Source organism: Triturus cristatus, chromosome 1_1 (genome assembly GCF_964204655.1).
Source record: "Triturus cristatus chromosome 1_1, aTriCri1.1, whole genome shotgun sequence".
Taxonomy (NCBI): domain Eukaryota; kingdom Metazoa; phylum Chordata; class Amphibia; order Caudata; family Salamandridae; genus Triturus; species Triturus cristatus.
This window is the reverse complement of record NC_140579.1, coordinates 394,226,362-394,249,318: the sequence shown is the minus strand read 5'-3', so window position 1 is coordinate 394,249,318 and position 22,957 is coordinate 394,226,362.

Genomic DNA, 22,957 nt, shown 5'->3' with positions numbered 1-22,957 from the left:
GCCTGCTTTGGGAGCCAGTATGGATGGATCCATATTGAGTGGAATGCCTGGCTTCAACAGGGGTCCGTGAGTGTACATCTGCAGGCCTGCTTTAGGAGCCAGTATGGATGGATCCATATTGAGTGGAAAGCCTGGCTTCAACAGGGGTCTGTGAGTGTACATCTGCAGGCCTGCTTTGGGAGCCAGTATGGATGGATCCATATTGAGTGGAAAGCCTGGCTTCAACAGGGGTCTGTGAATGTACATCTGCAGGCCTGCTTTGGGAGCCAGAATGGATGGATCCATATTGAGTGGAAAGCCTCGCTTCAACAGGGGTCCCTGAATGTACATCTGCAGGCCTGCTTTGTGAGCCAGTATGGATGGATCCATATTGAGTGGAAAGCCTGGCTTCAACAGGGGTCCGTGAATGTATATCTGCAGGCCTGGCTTTGGGAGCCAGTATGGATGGATCCATATTGAGTGGAAAACCTGGCTTCAACAGGGGTCGGTGAATGTACATCTGCAGGCCTGCTTTAGGAGCCAGTATGGATGGATCCATATTGAGTAGAAAGCCTGGCTTCAACAGGGGTCTGTGAGTGTACATCTGTACGCCTGCTTTGGGAGCCAGAATGGATGGATCCATATTGAGTTGAAAGCCTGGCTTCACCAGGGGTCTGTGAGTGTACATCTGCAGGCCTGCTTTGTGAGCCAGTATGGATGGATCCATATTGAGTGGAAAGCCTGGCTTCAACAGGGGTCCGTGAATGTACATCTGCAGGCCTGCTTTGGGAGCCAGTATGGATGGATCCATATTGAGTGGAATGCCTGGCTTCAACAGGGGTCCGTGAGTGTACATCTGCAGGCCTGCTTTAGGAGCCAGTATGGATGGATCCATATTGAGTGGAAAGCCTGGCTTCAACAGGGGTCTGTGAGTGTACATCTGCAGGCCTGCTTTGGGAGCCAGTATGGATGGATCCATATTGAGTGGAATGCCTGGCTTCAACAGGGGTCCGTAAGTGTACATCTGCAGGCCTGCTTTAGGAGCCAGTATGGATGGATCCATATTGAGTGGAAAGCCTGGCTTCAACAGTGGTCTGTGAATGTACATCTGCAGGCCTACTTTGGGGGACAGTATGGATGGATCCATATTGAGTGGAAAGCCTGGCTTCAACAGGGGTCTGTGAATGTACATCTGCAGGACTGCTTTGGGAGCCAGAATGGATGGATCCATATTGAGTGGGAAGTCTGGCTTCAACAGGGGTCCCTGAATGTACATCTGCAGGACTGCTTTGTGAGCCAGTATGGATGGATCCATATTTAGTGGAAAGCCTGGCTTCAACAGGGGTCCGTGAATGTACATCTGCAGGCCTGGCTTTGGGAGCCAGGATGGATGGATCCATATTGAGTGGAAAGCCTGGCTTCAACAGGGGTAGGTGAATGTACATCTGCAGGCCTGCTTTAGGAGCCAGTATGGATGGATCCATATTGAGTGGAAAGCCTGGCTTCAACAGGGGTCTGTGAGTGTACATCTGCAGGCCTGCTTTGGGAGCCAGTATGGATGGATCCATATTGAGTGGAAAGCCTGGCTTCAACAGGGGTCTGTGAATGTACATCTGCAGGCCTGCTTTGGGAGCCAGTATGGATGGATCCATATTGAGTGGAAAGCCTGGCTTCAACAGGGGTCTGTGAATGTACATCTGCAGGCCTGCTTTGGGAGCCAGAATGGATGGATCCATATTGAGTGGAAAGCCTGGCTTCAACAGGGGTCCCTGAATGTACATCTGCAGGCCTGCTTTGTGAGCCAGTATGGATGGATCCATATTATGTGGAAAGCCTGGCTTCAACAGGGGTCCGTGAATGTACATCTGCAGGCCTGCTTTGGGAGCAAGTATGGATGGATCCATATTGAGTGGAATGCCTGGCTTCAACAGGGGTCCGTGAGTGTACATCTGCAGGCCTGCTTTGGGAGCCAGTATGGATGGACCCATATTGAGTGGAAAGCCTGGCTTCAACAGGGGTCCATGAGTGTACATCTGCAGGCCTGCTATGGGAGCCAGTATGGATGGATCCATATTGAGTGGAAAGCCTGGCTTCAGCAGGGTCTCTGAATGTACATCTGCAGGCCTGCTTTGGGAGCCAGTATGGATGGATCCATATTGAGTGGAAAGCCTGGCTTCAAAAGGGGTCCCTGAATGTACATCTGCAGGCCTGCTTTGGGAGCCAGTATGGATTGATCCATATTGAGTGGAAAGCCTGGCTTCAACAAGGGTCTGTGAATGTACATCTGCAGGCCTGCTTTGGGAGCCAGTATGGATGGATCCATATTGAGTGGAAAGCCTGGCTTCAACAGGGGTCCGTGAATGTACATCTGCAGGCCTGCTTTGGGAGCCAGTATGGATGGATCCATATTGAGTGGAAAGCCTGGCTTCAACAGGGGTCTGTGAATGTACATCTGCAGGCCTGCTTTGAGAGCCAGTATGGATGGATCCATATTGAGTGGAAAGCCTGGCTTCAACAGGGGTCCATGAGTGTACATCTGCAGGCCTGCTATGGGAGCCAGTATGGATGGATCCATATTGAGTGGAAAGCCTACTTCAACAGTGGTCCGTGAATGTATATCTGCAGGTCTGCTTTGGGAGCCAGTATGGATGGATCCATATTGAGTGGAAAGCCTGGCTTCAACAGGGGTCCGTGAATGTACATCTGCAGGCCTGGCTTTGGGAGCCAGGATGGATGGATCCATATTGAGTGGAAAGCCTGGCTTCAACAGGGGTAGGTGAATGTACATCTGCAGGCCTGCTTTAGGAGCCAGTATGGATGGATCCATATTGAGTGGAAAGCCTGGCTTCAACAGGGGTCTGTGAGTGTACATCTGCAGGCCTGCTTTGGGAGCCAGTATGGATGGATCCATATTGAGTGGAAAGCCTGGCTTCAACAGGGGTCTGTGAATGTACATCTGCAGGCCTGCTTTGGGAGCCAGTATGGATGGATCCATATTGAGTGGAAAGCCTGGCTTCAACAGGGGTCTGTGAATGTACATCTGCAGGCCTGCTTTGGGAGCCAGAATGGATGGATCCATATTGAGTGGAAAGCCTGGCTTCAACAGGGGTCCCTGAATGTACATCTGCAGGCCTGCTTTGTGAGCCAGTATGGATGGATCCATATTATGTGGAAAGCCTGGCTTCAACAGGGGTCCGTGAATGTACATCTGCAGGCCTGCTTTGGGAGCAAGTATGGATGGATCCATATTGAGTGGAATGCCTGGCTTCAACAGGGGTCCGTGAGTGTACATCTGCAGGCCTGCTTTGGGAGCCAGTATGGATGGACCCATATTGAGTGGAAAGCCTGGCTTCAACAGGGGTCCATGAGTGTACATCTGCAGGCCTGCTATGGGAGCCAGTATGGATGGATCCATATTGAGTGGAAAGCCTGGCTTCAGCAGGGTCTCTGAATGTACATCTGCAGGCCTGCTTTGGGAGCCAGTATGGATGGATCCATATTGAGTGGAAAGCCTGGCTTCAAAAGGGGTCCCTGAAAGTACATCTGCAGGCCTGCTTTGGGAGCCAGTATGGATTGATCCATATTGAGTGGAAAGCCTGGCTTCAACAAGGGTCTGTGAATGTACATCTGCAGGCCTGCTTTGGGAGCCAGTATGGATGGATCCATATTGAGTGGAAAGCCTTGCTTCAACAGGGGTCCGTGAATGTACATCTGCAGGCCTGCTTTGGGAGCCAGTATGGATGGATCCATATTGAGTGGAAAGCCTGGCTTCAACAGGGGTCTGTGAATGTACATCTGCAGGCCTGCTTTGAGAGCCAGTATGGATGGATCCATATTGAGTGGAAAGCCTGGCTTCAACAGGGGTCCATGAGTGTACATCTGCAGGCCTGCTATGGGAGCCAGTATGGATGGATCCATATTGAGTGGAAAGCCTACTTCAACAGTGGTCCGTGAATGTATATGTGCAGGTCTGCTTTGGGAGCCAGTATGGATGGATCCATATTGAGTGTTAAGCCTGGCTTCAACAGGGGTCTGTGAGTGTAGATCTGCAGGCCTGCTTTGGGAGCCAGTATGGATGGATCCATATTGAGTGAAAAGCCTGGCTTCAAAAGGGGTCCGTGAGTGTACATCTGCAGGCCTGCTTTGGGAGCCAGTATGGATGGATCCATATTGAGTGGAAAGCCTGGCTTCAACAGGGGTCCCTGAATGTACATCTGCAGGCCTGCTTTGTGAGCCAGTATGGATGGATCCATATTGAGTGGAAAGCCTGGCTTCAACAGGGGTCCGTGAATGTACATCTGCATGCCTGCTTTGGGAGCCAGTATGGATGGATCCATATTGAGTGGAAAGCCTGGCTTCAACAGGGGTCGGTGAATGTACATCTGCAGGCCTGCTTTGGGAGCCAGTGTGGGAGGTTCCATATTGAGTGGAGAGCCTGGCTTCAACAGGGGTCCCTGAATGTACATCTGCAGACCTGCTTTGTGAGCCAGTATGGGTGGATCCATATTGAGTGGAGAGCCTGGCTTCAACTGGGGTCCGTGAATGTACATCTGCAGGCCTGCTTTGTGAGCCAGTATGGATAGATCCATATTGAGTGGAAAACCTGGCTTCAACAGGGGTCCGTGAGTATACATCTGCAGGCCTGCTTTGGGAGCCAGTATGGATGGATCCATATTGCGTGGAGAGCCTGGCTTCAACAGGGTCTCTGAATGTACATCTGCAGGCCTGCTTTGGGAGCCAGTATGGATGGATCCATATTGAGTGGAAAGCCTGGCTTCAAAAGGGGTCCCTGAATGTACATCTGCAGGCCTGCTTTTTGAGCCAGTATCGGTGGATCCATCTTGAGTGGAAAGCCTGGCTTCAACAGGGGTCCCTGAATGTACATCTGCAGGCCTGCTTTGTGAGTCAGAATGGATGGATCCATATTAAGTGGAAAGCCTGGCTTCAACAGGGATCCGCGAATGTACATCTGCAGGCCTGCTTTGGGAGCCAGTATGGATAGATCCATATTGAGTGGAAAGCCTGGCTTCAACAGGGGTCCGTGAATGTACATCTGCAGGCCTGGCTTTGGGAGCCAGAATGGATGGATCCATATTGAGTGGAAAGCCTGGCTTCCACAGGGGTCCATGAATGTACATCTGCAGGCCTGCTTTGGGAGCTAGTATGGGTGGATCCATATTGAGTGGAGAGCCTGGCTTCATCAGGGGTCCCTGAATGTACATCTGCAGGCCTGCTTTGTGAGCCAGTATGGGTGGATCCATATTGAGTGGAGAGCCTGGCTTCAACCGGGGTCCGTGAATGTACATCTGCAGGCCTGCTTTGTGAGCCAGTATGGATGGATCCATATTGAGTGGAGAGCCTGGCTTCAACAGGGGTCCGTGAATGTACACCTGCAGGCCTGCTTTGGGAGCCAGTATGGGTGGATCCATAACGAGTGGAAAGCCTGGCTTCAACTAGGGTCCGTGAGTGTACATCTGCAGGCCTGCTTTGGGAGCCAGTATTGATGGAGCCATATTGAGTGGAATGCCTGGCTTCAACAGGGGTCCGTGAGTGTACATCTGCAGGCCTGCTTTAGGAGCCAGTATGGATGGATCCATATTGAGTGGAAAGCCTGGCTTCAACAGTGGTCTGTGAGTGTAGATCTGCAGGCCTGCTTTGGGAGCCAGTATGGATGGATCCATATTGAGTGGAAAGCCTGGCTTCAACAGGGGTCTGTGAATGTACATCTGCAGGCCTGCTTTGGGAGACAGTATGGATGGATCCATATTGAGTGGAAAGCCTGGCTTCAACAGGGGTCCGTGAATGTACATCTGCAGGCCTGGCTTTGGGAGCCAGGATGGATGGATCCATATTGAGTGGAAAACCTGGCTTCAACAGGGGTCGGTGAATGTACATCTGCAGGCCTGCTTTAGGAGCCAGTATGGATGGATCCATATTGAGTGGAAAGCCTGGCTTCAACAGGGGTATGTGAGTGTACATCTGCAGGCCTGCTTTGGGAGCCAGTATGGATGGATCCATATTGAGTGGAAAGCCTGGCTTCAACAGGGGTCTGTGAATGTACATCTGCAGGTCTGCTTTGGGAGCCAGTATGGATGGATCCATATTGAGTGGAAAGCCTGGCTTCAACAGGGGTCTGTGAATGTACATCTGCAGGCCTGCTTTGGGAGCCAGAATGTATGGATCCATATTGAGTGGAAAGCCTGGCTTCAACAGGGGTCTCTGAATGTACATCTGCAGGCCTGCTTTGTGAGCCAGTATGGATGGATCCATATTATGTGGAAAGCCTGGCTTCAACAGGGGTCCGTGAATGTACATCTGCAGGCCTGCTTTGGGAGCAAGTATGGATGGATCCATATTGAGTGGAATGCCTGGCTTCAACAGGGGTCCGTGAGTGTACATCTGCAGGCCTGCTTTGGGAGCCAGTATGGATGGATACATATTGTGTGGAAAGCCTGGCTTCAACAGGGGTCCATGAGTGTACATCTGCAGGCCTGCTATGGGAGCCAGTATGGATGGATCCATATTGAGTGGAAAGCCTGGCTTCAATAGGGGTCCATGAATGTACACCTGCAGGCCTGCTTTGGGAGCCAGTATCGGTGGATCCATATTGAGTGGAAAGCCTGGCTTCAACAGGCGTCCCTGAATGTACATCTGCAGGCCTGCTTTGTGAGCCAGTATGGATGGATCCATATTGAGTGGAAAACCTGGCTTCAACAGGGGTCCGTGAATGTACATCTGCAGGCCTGCTTTGGGAGCCAGTATGGATGGATCCATATTGAGTGGAAAGCCTGGCTTCAACAGGGGTCCGTGAATGTACATCTGCAGGCCTGCTTTGTGAGCCAGTATGGATGGATCCATATTGAGTGGAGAGCCTGGCTTCAACAGGGGTCCGTGAATGTACATCTGCAGGCCTGCTTTGTGACCCAGTATGGATGGATCCATATTGAGTGGAGAGCCTGGCTTCGACAGGGGTCCGTGAATGTACACCTGCAGGCCTGCTTTGGGAGCCAGTATGGGTGGATCCATAACGAGTGGAAAGCCTGGCTTCAACTGGGGTCCGTGAGTGTACATCTGCAGGCCTGCTTTGGGAGCCAGTATGGATGGATCCATATTGAGTGGAAAGACTGGCTTCAACAGGCGTCCCTGAATGTACATCTGCAGGCCTGCTTTGTGAGCCAGTATGGATGGATCCATATTGAGTGGCAAGCCTGGCTTCAACAGGGGTCCGTGAATGTACATCTGCAGGCCGGCTTTGGGAGCCAGTATGGATGGATCCATATTGAGTGGAAAGCCTGGCTTCAACAGGGGTCCGTGAATGTACATCTGCAGGCCTGCTTTGTGAGCCAGTATGGATGGATCCATATTGAGTGGGGAGACTGGCTTCAACAGGGGTCCCTGAATGTACATCTGCAGGACTGCTTTGTGAGCCAGTATGGATGGATCCATATTTAGTGGAAAGCCTGGCTTCAACAGGGGTCCGTGAATGTACATCTGCAGGCCTGACTTTGGGAGCCAGTATGGATAGATCCATATTGAGTGGAAAACCTGGCTTCAACAGGGGTCGGTGAATGTACATCTGCAGGCCTGCTTTGGGAGCCAGTGTGGGTGGATCCATATTGAGTGGAAAGCCTGGCTTCAACAGGTGTCCATGAATGTACATCTGCAGGCCTGCTTTGGGAGCCAGTATGGATGGATCCATATTGAGTGGAAAGCCTGGCTTCAACAGGGTCTGTGAATGTACATCTGCAGGCCTGCTATGGGAGCCAGTATGGATGGATCCATATTGAGTGGAAAGCCTGGCTTCAACAGGGGTCCGTGAGTGTACATCTGCAGGCCTGCTATGGGAGCCAGTATGGATGGATCCATATTGAGTGGAAAGCCTGGCTTCAACAGTGGTCCATGAATGTATATCTGCAGGCCTGCTTTGGGAGCCAGTATGGATGGATCCATATTGAGTGGAAAGCCTGGCTTCAACAGGGGTCTGTGAGTGTACATCTGCAGGTCTGCTTTGGGAGCCAGTATGGATGGATCCATATTGAGTGAAAAGCCTGGCTTCAAAAGGGGTCCTTGAGTGTACATCTGCAGGCCTGCTTTGGGAGCCAGTATGGATGGATCCATATTGAGTGGAAAGCCTGGCTTCAACAGGGGTCCCTGAATGTACATCTGCAGGCCTGCTTTGTGAGCCAGTATGGATGGATCCATATTGAGTGGAAAGCCTGGCTTCAACAGGGGTCCGTGAATGTACATCTGCACGCCTGCTTTGGGAGCCAGTATGGATGGATCCATATTGAGTGGAAAGCCTGGCTTCAACAGGGGTCCGTGAATGTACATCTGCAGGCCTGGCTTTGGGAGCCAGTATGGATGGATCCATATTGAGTGGAAAACTTGGCTTTAACAGGGGTCGGTGAATGTACATCTGCAGGCCTGCTTTGGGAGCCAGTGTGGGAGGATCCATATTGAGTGGAGAGCCTGGCTTCAACAGGGGTCCCTGAATGTACATCTGCAGGCCTGCTTTGTGAGCCAGTATGGGTGGATCCATATTGAGAGGAGAGCCTGGCTTCAACTGGGGTCCGTGAATGTACATCTGCAGGCCTGCTTTGTGAGCCAGTATGGATGGATCCATATTGAGTGGCAAGCCTGGCTTCAACAGGGGTCCGTGAGTATACATCTGCAGGAATGCTTTTGGAGCCAGTATGGATGGATCCATATTGAGTGGAGAGCCTGGCTTCAACAGGGTCTCTGAATGTACATCTGCAGGCCTGCTTTGGGAGCCAGTATGGATGGATCCATATTGAGTGGAAAGCCTGGCTTCAACAGGGGACCCTGAATGAACATCTGCAGGCCTGCTTTTTGAGCCAGTATCGGTGGATCCATATTGAGTGGAAAGCCTGGCTTCAACAGGGGTCCCTAAATGTACATCTGCAGGCCTGCTTTGGGAGCCACTATGGATGGATCCATATTGAGTGGAAAGCCTGGCTTCAACAGGGGTCTGTGAATGTACATCTGCAGGCCTGGCTTTGGGAGCCAGTATGGATGGATCCATATTGAGTGGAAAGCCTGGCTTCAACAGGGGTCCGTGAATGTACATCTGCAGGCCTGCTGTGGGAGCCAGTATGGGTGGATCCATATTGAGTGGAGAGCCTGGCTTCATCAGGGGTCCCTGAATGTACATCTGCAGGCCTGCTTTGTGAGCCAGTATGGGTGGATCCATATTGAGTGGAGAGCCTGGCTTCAACCGGGGTCAGTGAATGTACATCTGCAGGCCTGCTTTGTGAGCCAGTATGGATGGATCCATATTGAGTGGAGAGCCTGGCTTCAACAGGGGTCCGTGAATGTACATCTGCAGGCCTGCTTTGGGAGCCAGTATGGATGGATCCATATTGAGTGGAAAGCCTGGCTTCAACAGGGGTCCCTGAATGTACATCTGCAGGCCTGCTTTGTGAGCCAGTATGGATGGATCCATATTGAGTGGGAAGCCTGGCTTCAACAGGGGTCCGTGAATGTACATCTGCAGGCCTGCTTTGGGAGCCAGTATGGATAGATCCATATTGAGTGGAAAGCCTGGCTTCAACAGGGGTCCGTGAATGTACATCTGCAGGCCTGGCTTTGGGAGCCAGTATGGATGGATCCATATTGAGTGGAAAGCCTGGCTTCCACAGGGGTCCGTGAATGTACATCTGCAGGCCTGCTTTGGGAGCCAGTATGGGTGGATCCATATTGAGTGGAGAGCCTGGCTTCATCAGGGGTCCCTGAATGTACATCTGCAGGCCTGCTTTGTGAGCCAGTATGGGTGGATCCATATTGAGTGGAGAGCCTGGCTTCAACCGGGGTCCGTGAATGTACATCTGCAGGCCTGCTTTGTGAGCCAGTATGGATGGATCCATATTGAGTGGAGAGCCTGGCTTCAACAGGGGTCCGTGAATGTACATCTGCAGGCCTGCTTTGGGAGCCAGTATGGATGGATCCATATTGAGTGGAGAGCCTGGCTTCAACAGGGGTCCGTGAATGTACACCTGCAGGCCTGCTTTGGGAGCCAGTATGGGTGGATCCATAACGAGTGGAAAGCCTGGCTTCAACTAGGGTCCGTGAGTGTACATCTGCAGGCCTGCTTTGGGAGCCAGTATGGATGGATCCATATTGAGTGGAATGCCTGGCTTCAACAGGGGTCCGTGAGTGTACATCTGCAGGCCTGCTTTAGGAGCCAGTATGGATGGATCCATATTGAGTGGAAAGCCTGGCTTCAACAGTGGTCTGTGAGTGTACATCTGCAGGCCTGCTTTGGGAGCCAGTATGGATGGATCCATATTGAGTGGAAAGCCTGGCTTCAACAGGAGTCTGTGAATGTACATCTGCAGGCCTGCTTTGGGAGACAGTATGGATGGATCCATATTGAGTGGAAAGCCTGGCTTCAACAGGGGTCTGTGAATGTACATCTGCAGGACTGCTTTGGGAGCCAGAATGGGTGGATACATATTGAGTGGGAAGCCTGGCTTCAACAGGGGTCCCTGAATGTACATCTGCAGGACTGCTTTGTGAGCCAGTATGGATGGATCCATATTGAGTGGAAAGCCTGGCTTCAACAGGGGTCCGTGAATGTACATCTGCAGGCCTGGCTTTGGGAGCCAGGATGGATGGATCCATATTGAGTGGAAAACCTGGCTTCAACAGGGGTCCGTGAATGTACATCTGCAGGCCTGCTTTAGGAGCAAGTATGGATGGATCCATATTGAGTGGAAAGCCTGGCTTCAACAGGGGTCTGTGAGTGTACATCTGCAGGCCTGCTTTGGGAGCCAGTATGGATGGATCCATATTGAGTGGAAAGCCTGGCTTCAACAGGGGTCTGTGAATGTACATCTGCAGGCCTGCTTTGGGAGCCAGTATGGATGGATCCATATTGAGTGGAAAGCCTGGCTTCAACAGGGGTCTGTGAATGTACATCTGCAGGCCTGCTTTGGGAGCCAGAATGGATGGATCCATATTGAGTGGAAAGCCTGGCTTCAACAGGGGTCCCTGAATGTACATCTGCAGGCCTGCTTTGTGAGCCAGTATGGATGGATCCATATTATGAGGAAAGCCTGGCTTCAACAGGGGTCCGTGAATGTACATCTGCAGGCTTGCTTTGGGAGCAAGTATGGATGGATCCATATTGAGTGGAATGCCTGGCTTCAACAGGGGTCCGTGAGTGTACATCTGCAGGCCTGCTTTGGGAGCCAGTATGGATGGATCCATATTGAGTTGAAAGCCTGGCTTCAACAGGGGTCCATGAGTGTACATCTGCAGGCCTGCTATGGGAGCCAGAATGGATGGATCCATATTGAGTGGAAAGCCTGGCTTCAATAGGGGTCCATGAATGTACATCTGCAGGCCTGCTTTGGGAGCCAGTATCGGTGGATCCATATTGAGTGGAAAGCCTGGCTTCAACAGGCGTCCCTGAATGTACATCTGCAGGCCTGCTTTGTGAGCCAGTATGGATGGATCCATATTCAGTGGAAAGCCTGGCTTCAACAGGGGTCCGTGAATGTACATCTGCAGGCCTGCTTTGGGAGCCAGTATGGATGGATCCATATTGAGTGGAAAGCCTGGCTTCAACAGGGGTCTGTGAATGTACATCTGCAGGCCTGGCTTTGGGAGTCAGTATGGATGGATCCATAATGAGTGGAAAGCCTTGCTTCAACAGGGGTCCGTGAATGTACATCTGCATGCCTGCTTTGGGAGCCAGTATGGGTGGATCCATATTTAGTGGAGAGCCTGGCTTCAACCGGGGTCCGTGAATGTACATCTGCAGGCCTGCTTTGTGAGCCAGTATGGATGGATCCATATTGAGTGGAGAGCCTGGCTTCAACAGGGGTCCGTGAATGTACATCTGCAGGCCTGCTTTGTGACCCAGTATGGATGGATCCATATTGAGTGGAGAGCCTGGCTTCGACAGGGGTCCGTGAATGTACACCTGCAGGCCTGCTTTGGGAGCCAGTATGGGTGGATCCAAAACGAGTGGAAAGCCTGGCTTCAACTGGGGTCCGTGAGTGTACATCTGCAGGCCTGCTTTGGGAGCCAGTATGGATGGATCCATATTGAGTGGAATGCCTGGCTTCAACAGGGGTCCGTGAGTGTACATCTGCAGGCCTGCTTTAGGAGCCAGTATGGATGGATCCATATTGAGTGGAAAGCCTGGCTTCAACAGGGGTCTGTGAGTGTACATCTGCAGGCCTGCTTTGGGAGCCAGTATGGATGGATCCATATTGAGTGGAAAGCCTGGCTTCAACAGGGGTCTGTGAATGTACATCTGCAGGCCTGCTTTGGGAGCCAGAATGGATGGATCCATATTGAGTGGAAAGCCTCGCTTCAACAGGGGTCCCTGAATGTACATCTGCAGGCCTGCTTTGTGAGCCAGTATGGATGGATCCATATTGAGTGGAAAGCCTGGCTTCAACAGGGGTCCGTGAATGTACATCTGCAGGCCTGGCTTTGGGAGCCAGTATGGATGGATCCATATTGAGTGGAAAACCTGGCTTCAACAGGGGTCGGTGAATGTACATCTGCAGGCCTGCTTTAGGAGCCAGTATGGATGGATCCATATTGAGTAGAAAGCCTGGCTTCAACAGGGGTCTGTGAGTGTACATCTGCACGCCTGCTTTGGGAGCCAGAATGGATGGATCCATATTGAGTTGAAAGCCTGGCTTCACCAGGGGCCTGTGAGTGTACATCTGCAGGCCTGCTTTGGGAGCCAGAATGGATGGATCCATATTGAGTGGAAAGCCTGGCTTCAACAGGTGTCCCTGAATTTACATCTGCAGGCCTGCTTTGTGAGCCAGTATGGATGGATCCATATTGAGTGGAAAGCCTGGCTTCAACAGGGGTCCGTGAATGTACATCTGCAGGCCTGCTTTGGGAGCCAGTATGGATGGATCCATATTGAGTGGAATGCCTGGCTTCAACAGGGGTCCGTGAGTGTACATCTGCAGGCCTGCTTTAGGAGCCAGTATGGATGGATCCATATTGAGTGGAAAGCCTGGCTTCAACAGGGGTCTGTGAGTGTACATCTGCAGGCCTGCTTTGGGAGCCAGTATGGATGGATCCATATTGAGTGGAATGCCTGGCTTCAACAGGGGTCCGTGAGTGTACATCTGCAGGCCTGCTTTAGGAGCCAGTATGGATGGATCCATATTGAGTGGAAAGCCTGGCTTCAACAGTGGTCTGTGAGTGTACATCTGCAGGCCTGCTTTGGGAGCCAGTATGGATGGATCCATATTGAGTGGAAAGCCTGGCTTCAACAGGGGTCTGTGAATGTACATCTGCAGGCCTACTTTGGGAGACAGTTCGGATGGATCCATATTGAGTGGAAAGCCTGGCTTCAACAGGGGTCTGTGAATGTACATCTGCAGGACTGCTTTGGGAGCCAGAATGGATGGATCCATATTGAGTGGGAAGCCTGGCTTCAACAGGGGTCCCTGAATGTACATCTGCAGGACTGCTTTGTGAGCCAGTATGGATGGATCCATATTTAGTGGAAAGCCTGGCTTCAACAGGGGTCCGTGAAAGTACATCTGCAGGCCTGGCTTTGGGAGCCAGGATGGATGGATCCATAGTGAGTGGAAAACCTGGCTTCAACAGGGGTCGGTGAATGTACATCTGCAGGCCTGCTTTAGGAGCCAGTATGGATGGATCCATATTGAGTGGAAAGCCTGGCTTCAACAAGGGTCTGTGAGTGTACATCTGCAGGCCTGCTTTGGGAGCCAGTATGGATGGATCCATATTGAGTGGAAAGCCTGGCTTCAACAGGGGTCTGTGAATGTACATCTGCAGGCCTGCTTTGGGAGCCAGTATGGATGGATCCATATTGAGTGGAAAGCCTGGCTTCAACAGGGGTCTGTGAATGTACATCTGCAGGCTTGCTTTGGGAGCCAGAATGGATGGATCCATATTGAGTGGAAAGCCTGGCTTCAACAGGGGTCCCTGAATGTACATCTGCAGGCCTGCTTTGTGAGCCAGTATGGATGGATCCATATTATGTGGAAAGCCTGGCTTCAACAGGGGTCCGTGAATGTACATCTGCAGGCCTGCTTTGGGAGCAAGTATGGATGGATCCATATTGAGTGGAATGCCTGGCTTCAACAGGGGTCCGTGAGTGTACATCTGCAGGCCTGCTTTGGGAGCCAGTATGGATGGACCCATATTGAGTGGAAAGCCTGGCTTCAACAGGGGTCCATGAGTGTACATCTGCAGGCCTGCTATGGGAGCCAGTATGGATGGATCCATATTGAGTGGAAAGCCTGGCTTCAGCAGGGTCTCTGAATGTACATCTGCAGGCCTGCTTTGGGAGCCAGTATGGATGGATCCATATTGAGGGGAAAGCCTGGCTTCAAAAGGGGTCCCTGAATGTACATCTGCAGGCCTGCTTTGGGAGCCAGTATGGATTGATCCATATTGAGTGGAAAGCCTGGCTTCAACAGGGGTCTGTGAATGTACATCTGCAGGCCTGCTTTGGGAGCCAGTATGGATTGATCCATATTGAGTGGAAAGCCTGGCTTCAACAGGGGTCCGTGAATGTACATCTGCAGGCCTGCTTTGGGAGCCAGTATGGATGGATCCATATTGAGTGGAAAGCCTGGCTTCAACAGGGGTCTGTGAATGTACATCTGCAGGCCTGCTTTGAAAGCCAGTATGGATGGATCCATATTGAGTGGAAAGCCTGGCTTCAACAGGGGTCCATGAGTGTACATCTGCAGGCCTGCTATGGGAGCCAGTATGGATGGATCCATATTGAGTGGAAAGCCTGGCTTCAACAGTGGTCCGTGAATGTATATCTGCAGGCCTGCTTTGGGAGCCAGTATGGATGGATCCATATTGAGTGGAAAGCCTGGCTTCAACAGGGGTCTGTGAGTGTACATCTGCAGGCCTGCTTTGGGAGCCAGTATGGATGGATCCATATTGAGTGAAAAGCCTGGCTTCAAAAGGGGTCCGTGAGTGTACATCTGCAGGCCTGCTTTGGGAGTCAGTATGGATTGATCCATATTGAGTGGAAAGCCTGGCTTCAACAGGGGTCCCTGAATGTACATCTGCAGGCCTGCTTTGTGAGCCAGTATGGATGGATCCATATTGAGTGGAAAGCCTGGCTTCAACAGGGGTCCGTGAATGTACATCTGCACGCCTGCTTTGGGAGCCAGTATGGATAGATCCATATTGAGTGGAAAGCCTGGCTTCAACAGGGGTCGGTGAATGTACATCTGCAGGCCTGCTTTGGGAGCCAGTGTGGGAGGATCCATATTGAGTGGAGAGCCTGGCTTCAACAGGGGTCCCTGAATGTACATCTGCAGGCCTGCTTTGTGAGCCAGTATGGGTGGATCCATATTGAGTGGAGAGCCTGGCTTCAACTGGGGTCCGTGAATGTACATCTGCAGGCCTGCTTTGTGAGCCAGTATGGATAGATCCATATTGAGTGGAAAGCCTGGCTTCAACAGGGGTCCGTGAGTATACATCTGCAGGCCTGCTTTGGGAGCCAGTATGGATGGATCCATATTGCGTGGAGAGCCTGGCTTCAACAGGGTCTCTGAATGTACATCTGCAGGCCTGCTTTGGGAGCCAGTATGGATGGATCCATATTGAGTGGAAAGCCTGGCTTCAAAAGGGGTCCCTGAATGTACACATGCAGGCCTGCTTTTTGAGCCAGTATCGGTGGATCCATCTTGAGTGGAAAGCCTGGCTTCAACAGGGGTCCCTGAATGTGCATCTGCAGGCCTGCTTTGTGAGCCAGTATGGATGGATCCATATTAAGTGGAAAGCCTGGCTTCAACAGGGGTCCGTGAATGTACATCTGCAGGCCTGCTTTGGGAGCCAGTATGGATAGATCCATATTGAGTGGAAAGCCTGGCTTCAACAGGGGTCCGTGAATGTACATCTGCAGGCCTGGCTTTGGGAGCCAGAATGGATGGATCCATATTGAGTGGAAAGCCTGGCTTCCACAGGGGTCCGTGAATGTACATCTGCAGGCCTGCTTTGGGAGCTAGTATGGGTGGATCCATATTGAGTGGAGAGCCTGGCTTCATCAGGGGTCCCTGAATGTACATCTGCAGGCCTGCTTTGTGAGCCAGTATGGGTGGATCCATATTGAGTGGAGAGCCTGGCTTCAACCGGGGTCCGTGAATGTACATCTGCAGGCCTGCTTTGTGAGCCAGTATGGATGGATCCATATTGAGTGGAGAGCCTGGCTTCAACAGGGGTCCGTGAATGTACATCTGCAGGCCTGCTTTGGGAGCCAGTATGGATGGATCCATATTGAGTGGAGAGCCTGGCTTCAACAGGGGTCCGTGAATGTACACCTGCAGGCCTGCTTTGGGAGCCAGTATGGGTGGATCCATAACGAGTGGAAAGCCTGGCTTCAACTAGGGTCCGTGAGTGTACATCTGCAGGCCTGCTTTGGGAGCCAGTATTCATGGAGCCATATTGAGTGGAATGCCTGGCTTCAACAGGGGTCCGTGAGTGTACATCTGCAGGCCTGCTTTAGGAGCCAGTATGGATGGATCCATATTGAGTGGAAAGCCTGGCTTCAACAGTGGTCTGTGAGTGTAGATCTGCAGGCCTGCTTTGGGAGCCAGTATGGATGGATCCATATTGAGTGGAAAGCCTGGCTTCAACAGGGGTCTGTGAATGTACATCTGCAGGCCTGCTTTGGGAGACAGTATGGATGGATCCATATTGAGTGGAAAGCCTGGCTTCAACAGGGGTCTGTGAATGTACATATGCAGGACTGCTTTGGGAGCCAGAATGGGTGGATCCATATTGAGTGGGAAGCATGGCTTCAACAGGGGTCCCTGAATGTACATCTGCAGGACTGCTTTGTGAGCCAGTATGGATGGATCCATATTGAGTGGAAAGCCTGGCTTCAACAGGGGTCCGTGAATGTACATCTGCAGGCCTGGCTTTGGGAGCCAGGATGGATGGATCCATATTGAGTGGAAAACCTGGCTTCAACAGGGGTCGGTGAATGTACATCTGCAGGCCTGCTTTAGGAGCCAGTATGGATGGATCCATATTGAGTGGAAAGCCTGGCTTCAACAAGGGTCTGTGAGTGTACATCTGCAGGCCTGCTTTGGGAGCCAGTATGGATGGATCCATATTGAGTGGAAAGCCTGGCTTCAACAGGGGTCTGTGAATGTACATCTGCAGGCCTGCTTTGGGAGCCAGTATGGATGGATCCATATTGAGTGGAAAGCCTGGCTTCAACAGGGGTCTGTGAATGTACATCTGCAGGCCTGCTTTGGGAGCCAGAATGTATGGATCCATATTGAGTGGAAAGCCTGGCTTCAACAGGGGTCTCTGAATGTACATCTGCAGGCCTGCTTTGTGAGCCAGTATGGATGGATCCATATTATGTGGAAAGCCTGGCTTCAACAGGGGTCCGTGAATGTACATCTGCAGGACTGCTTTGGGAGCAAGTATGGATGGATCCATATTGAGTGGAATGCCTGGCTTCAACAGGGGTCCGTGAGTGTACATCTGCAGGCCTGCTTTGGGAGCCAGTATGGATGGATCCATATTGAGTGGAAAGCCTGGCTTCAACAGGGGTCCATGAGTGTACATCTGCAGGCCTGCTATGGGAGCCAGTATGGATGGATCCATATTGAGTGGAAAGCCTGGCTTCAATAGGGGTCCATGAATGTACACCTGCAGGCCTGCTTTGGGAGCCAGTATCGGTGGATCCATATTGAGTGGAAAGCCTGGCTTCAACAGGCGTCCCTGAATGTACATCTGCAGGCCTGCTTTGTGAGCCAGTATGGATGGATCCATATTGAGTGGAAAGCCTGGCTTCAACAGGGGTCCGTGAATGTACATCTGCAGGCCTGCTTTGGGAGCCAGTATGGATGGATCCATATTGAGTGGAAAGCCTGGCTTCAACAGGGGTCCGTGAATGTACATCTGCAGGCCTGCTTTGTGAGCCAGTATGGATGGATCCATATTGAGTGGAGAGCCTGGCTTCAACAGGGGTCCGTGAATGTACATCTGCAGGCCTGCTATGGGAGCCAGTATGGATGGATCCATATTGAGTGGAAAGCCTGGCTTCAATAGGGGTCCATGAATGTACACCTGCAGGCCTGCTTTGGGAGCCAGTATCGGTGGATCCATATTGAGTGGAAAGCCTGGCTTCAACAGGCGTCCCTGAATGTACATCTGCAGGCCTGCTTTGTGAGCCAGTATGGATGGATCCATATTGAGTGGAAAGCCTGGCTTCAACAGGGGTCTGTGAATGTACATCTGCAGGCCTGCTTTGGGAGCCAGTATGGATGGATCCATATTGAGTGGAAAGCCTGGCTTCAACAGGGGTCCGTGAATGTACATCTGCAGGCCTGCTTTCTGAGCCAGTATGGATGGATCCATATTGAGTGGAGAGCCTGGCTTCAACAGGGGTCCGTGAATGTACATCTGCAGGCCTGCTTTGTGACCCAGTATGGATGGATCCATATTGAGTGGAAAGCCTGGCTTCAACAGGGGTCCATGAGTGTACATCTGCAGGCCTGCTATGGGAGCCAGTATGGATGGATCCATATTGAGTGGAAAGCCTGGCTTCAATAGGGGTCCATGAATGTACACCTGCAGGCCTGCTTTGGGAGCCAGTATCGGTGGATCCATATTGAGTGGAAAGCCTGGCTTCAACAGGCGTCCCTGAATGTACATCTGCAGGCCTGCTTTGTGAGCCAGTATGGATGGATCCATATTGAGTGGAAAGCCTGGCTTCAACAGGGGTCCGTGAATGTACATCTGCAGGCCTGCTTTGGGAGCCAGTATGGATGGATCCATATTGAGTGGAAAGCCTGGCTTCAACAGGGGTCCGTGAATGTACATCTGCAGGCCTGCTTTGTGAGCCAGTATGGATGGATCCATATTGAGTGGAGAGCCTGGCTTCAACAGGGGTCCGTGAATGTACATCTGCAGGCCTGCTATGGGAGCCAGTATGGATGGATCCATATTGAGTGGAAAGCCTGGCTTCAATAGGGGTCCATGAATGTACACCTGCAGGCCTGCTTTGGGAGCCAGTATCGGTGGATCCATATTGAGTGGAAAGCCTGGCTTCAACAGGCGTCCCTGAATGTACATCTGCAGGCCTGCTTTGTGAGCCAGTATGGATGGATCCATATTGAGTGGAAAGCCTGGCTTCAACAGGGGTCCGTGAATGTACATCTGCAGGCCTGCTTTGGGAGCCAGTATGGATGGATCCATATTGAGTGGAAAGCCTGGCTTCAACAGGGGTCCGTGAATGTACATCTGCAGGCCTGCTTTCTGAGCCAGTATGGATGGATCCATATTGAGTGGAGAGCCTGGCTTCAACAGGGGTCCGTGAATGTACATCTGCAGGCCTGCTTTGTGACCCAGTATGGATGGATCCATATTGAGTGGAGAGCCTGGCTTCGACAGGGGTCCGTGAATGTACACCTGCAGGCCTGCTTTGGGAGCCAGTATGGGTGGATCCATAACGAGTGGAAAGCCTGGCTTCAACTGGGGTCCGTGAGTGTACATCTGCAGGCCTGCTTTGGGAGCCAGTATGGATGGATCCATATTGAGTGGAATGCCTGGCTTCAACAGGGGTCCATGAGTTTACATCTGCAGGCCTGCTTTAGGAGCCAGTATGGATGGATCCATATTGAGTGGAAAGCCTGGCTTCAACAGGGGTCTGTGAGTGTACATCTGCAGGCCTGCTTTGGGAGCCAGTATGGATGGATCCATATTGAGTGGAAAGCCTGGCTTCAACAGGGGTCTGTGAATGTACATCTGCAGGCCTGCTTTGGGAGCCAGAATGGATGGATCCATATTGAGTGGAAAGCCTGGCTTCAACAGGGTCCCTGAATGTACATCTGCAGGCCTGCTTTGTGAGCCAGTATGGATGGATCCATATTGAGTGGAAAGCCTGGCTTCAACAGGGGTCCGTGAATGTACATCTGCAGGCTTGCTTTGGGAGCAAGTATGGATGGATCCATATTGAGTGGAATGCCTGGCTTCAACAGGGGTCCGTGAGTGTACATCTGCAGGCCTGCTTTGGGAGCCAGTATGGATGGATCCATATTGAGTTGAAAGCCTGGCTTCAACAGGGGTCCATGAGTGTACATCTGCAGGCCTGCTATGGGAGCCAGTATGGATGGATCCATATTGAGTGGAAAGCCTGGCTTCAATAGGGGTCCATGAATGTACATCTGCAGGCCTGCTTTGGGAGCCAGTATCGGTGGATCCATATTGAGTGGAAAGCCTGGCTTCAACAGGCGTCCCTGAATGTACATCCGCAGGCCTGCTTTGTGAGCCAGTATGGATGGATCCATATTCAGTGGAAAGCCTGGCTTCAACAGGGGTCCGTGAATGTACATCTGCAGGCCTGCTTTGGGAGCCAGTATGGATGGATCCATATTGAGTGGAAAGCCTGGCTTCAACAGGGGTCTGTGAATGTACATCTGCAGGCCTGGCTTTGGGAGTCAGTATGGATGGATCCATAATGAGTGGAAAGCCTTGCTTCAACAGGGGTCCGTGAATGTACATCTGCATGCCTGCTTTGGGAGCCAGTATGGGTGGATCCATATTTAGTGGAGAGCCTGGCTTCAACCGGGGTCCGTGAATGTACATCTGCAGGCCTGCTTTGTGAGCCAGTATGGATGGATCCATATTGAGTGGAGAGCCTGGCTTCAACAGGGGTCCGTGAATGTACATCTGCAGGCCTGCTTTGTGACCCAGTATGGATGGATCCATATTGAGTGGAGAGCCTGGCTTCGACAGGGGTCCGTGAATGTACACCTGCAGGCCTGCTTTGGGAGCCAGTATGGGTGGATCCAAAACGAGTGGAAAGCCTGGCTTCAACTGGGGTCCGTGAGTGTACATCTGCAGGCCTGCTTTGGGAGCCAGTATGGATGGATCCATATTGAGTGGAATGCCTGGCTTCAACAGGGGTCCGTGAGTGTACATCTGCAGGCCTGCTTTAGGAGCCAGTATGGATGGATCCATATTGAGTGGAAAGCCTGGCTTCAACAGGGGTCTGTGAGTGTACATCTGCAGGCCTGCTTTGGGAGCCAGTATGGATGGATCCATATTGAGTGGAAAGCCTGGCTTCAACAGGGGTCTGTGAATGTACATCTGCAGGCCTGCTTTGGGAGCCAGAATGGATCGATCCATATTGAGTGGAAAGCCTCGCTTCAACAGGGGTCCCTGAATGTACATCTGCAGGCCTGCTTTGTGAGCCAGTATGGATGGATCCATATTGAGTGGAAAGCCTGGCTTCAACAGGGGTCCGTGAATGTACATCTGCAGGCCTGGCTTTGGGAGCCAGTATGGATGGATCCATATTGAGTGGAAAACCTGGCTTCAACAGGGGTCGGTGAATGTACATCTGCAGGCCTGCTTTAGGAGCCAGTATGGATGGATCCATATTGAGTAGAAAGCCTGGCTTCAACAGGGGTCTGTGAGTGTACATCTGCACGCCTGCTTTGGGAGCCAGAATGGATGGATCCATATTGAGTTGAAAGCCTGGCTTCACCAGGGGCCTGTGAGTGTACATCTGCAGGCCTGCTTTGGGAGCCAGAATGGATGGATCCATATTGAGTGGAAAGCCTGGCTTCAACAGGTGTCCCTGAATTTACATCTGCAGGCCTGCTTTGTGAGCCAGTATGGATGGATCCATATTGAGTGGAAAGCCTGGCTTCAACAGGGGTCCGTGAATGTACATCTGCAGGCCTGCTTTGGGAGCCAGTATGGATGGATCCATATTGAGTGGAATGCCTGGCTTCAACAGGGGTCCGTGAGTGTACATCTGCAGGCCTGCTTTAGGAGCCAGTATGGATGGATCGATATTGAGTGGAAAGCCTGGCTTCAACAGGGGTCTGTGAGTGTACATCTGCAGGCCTGCTTTGGGAGCCAGTATGGATGGATCCATATTGAGTGGAATGCCTGGCTTCAACAGGGGTCCGTGAGTGTACATCTGCAGGCCTGCTTTAGGAGCCAGTATGGATGGATCCATATTGAGTGGAAAGCCTGGCTTCAACAGTGGTCTGTGAGTGTACATCTGCAGGCCTGCTTTGGGAGCCAGTATGGATGGATCCATATTGAGTGGAAAGCCTGGCTTCAACAGGGGTCTGTGAATGTACATCTGCAGGCCTACTTTGGGAGACAGTTCGGATGGATCCATATTGAGTGGAAAGCCTGGCTTCAACAGGGGTCTGTGAATGTACATCTGCAGGACTGCTTTGGGAGCCAGAATGGATGGATCCATATTGAGTGGGAAGCCTGGCTTCAACAGGGGTCCCTGAATGTACATCTGCAGGACTGCTTTGTGAGCCAGTATGGATGGATCCATATTTAGTGGAAAGCCTGGCTTCAACAGGGGTCCGTGAATGTACATCTGCAGGCCTGGCTTTGGGAGCCAGGATGGATGGATCCATAGTGAGTGGAAAACCTGGCTTCAACAGGGGTCGGTGAATGTACATCTGCAGGCCTGCTTTAGGAGCCAGTATGGATGGATCCATATTGAGTGGAAAGCCTGGCTTCAACAAGGGTCTGTGAGTGTACATCTGCAGGCCTGCTTTGGGAGCCAGTATGGATGGATCCATATTGAGTGGAAAGCCTGGCTTCAACAGGGGTCTGTGAATGTACATCTGCAGGCCTGCTTTGGGAGCCAGTATGGATGGATCCATATTGAGTGGAAAGCCTGGCTTCAACAGGGGTCTGTGAATGTACATCTGCAGGCCTGCTTTGTGAGCCAGTATGGATGGATCCATATTATGTGGAAAGCCTGGCTTCAACAGGGGTCCGTGAATGTACATCTGCAGGCCTGCTTTGGGAGCAAGTATGGATGGATCCATATTGAGTGGAATGCCTGGCTTCAACAGGGGTCCGTGAGTGTACATCTGCAGGCCTGCTTTGGGAGCCAGTATGGATGGACCCATATTGAGTGGAAAGCCTGGCTTCAACAGGGGTCCATGAGTGTACATCTGCAGGCCTGCTATGGGAGCCA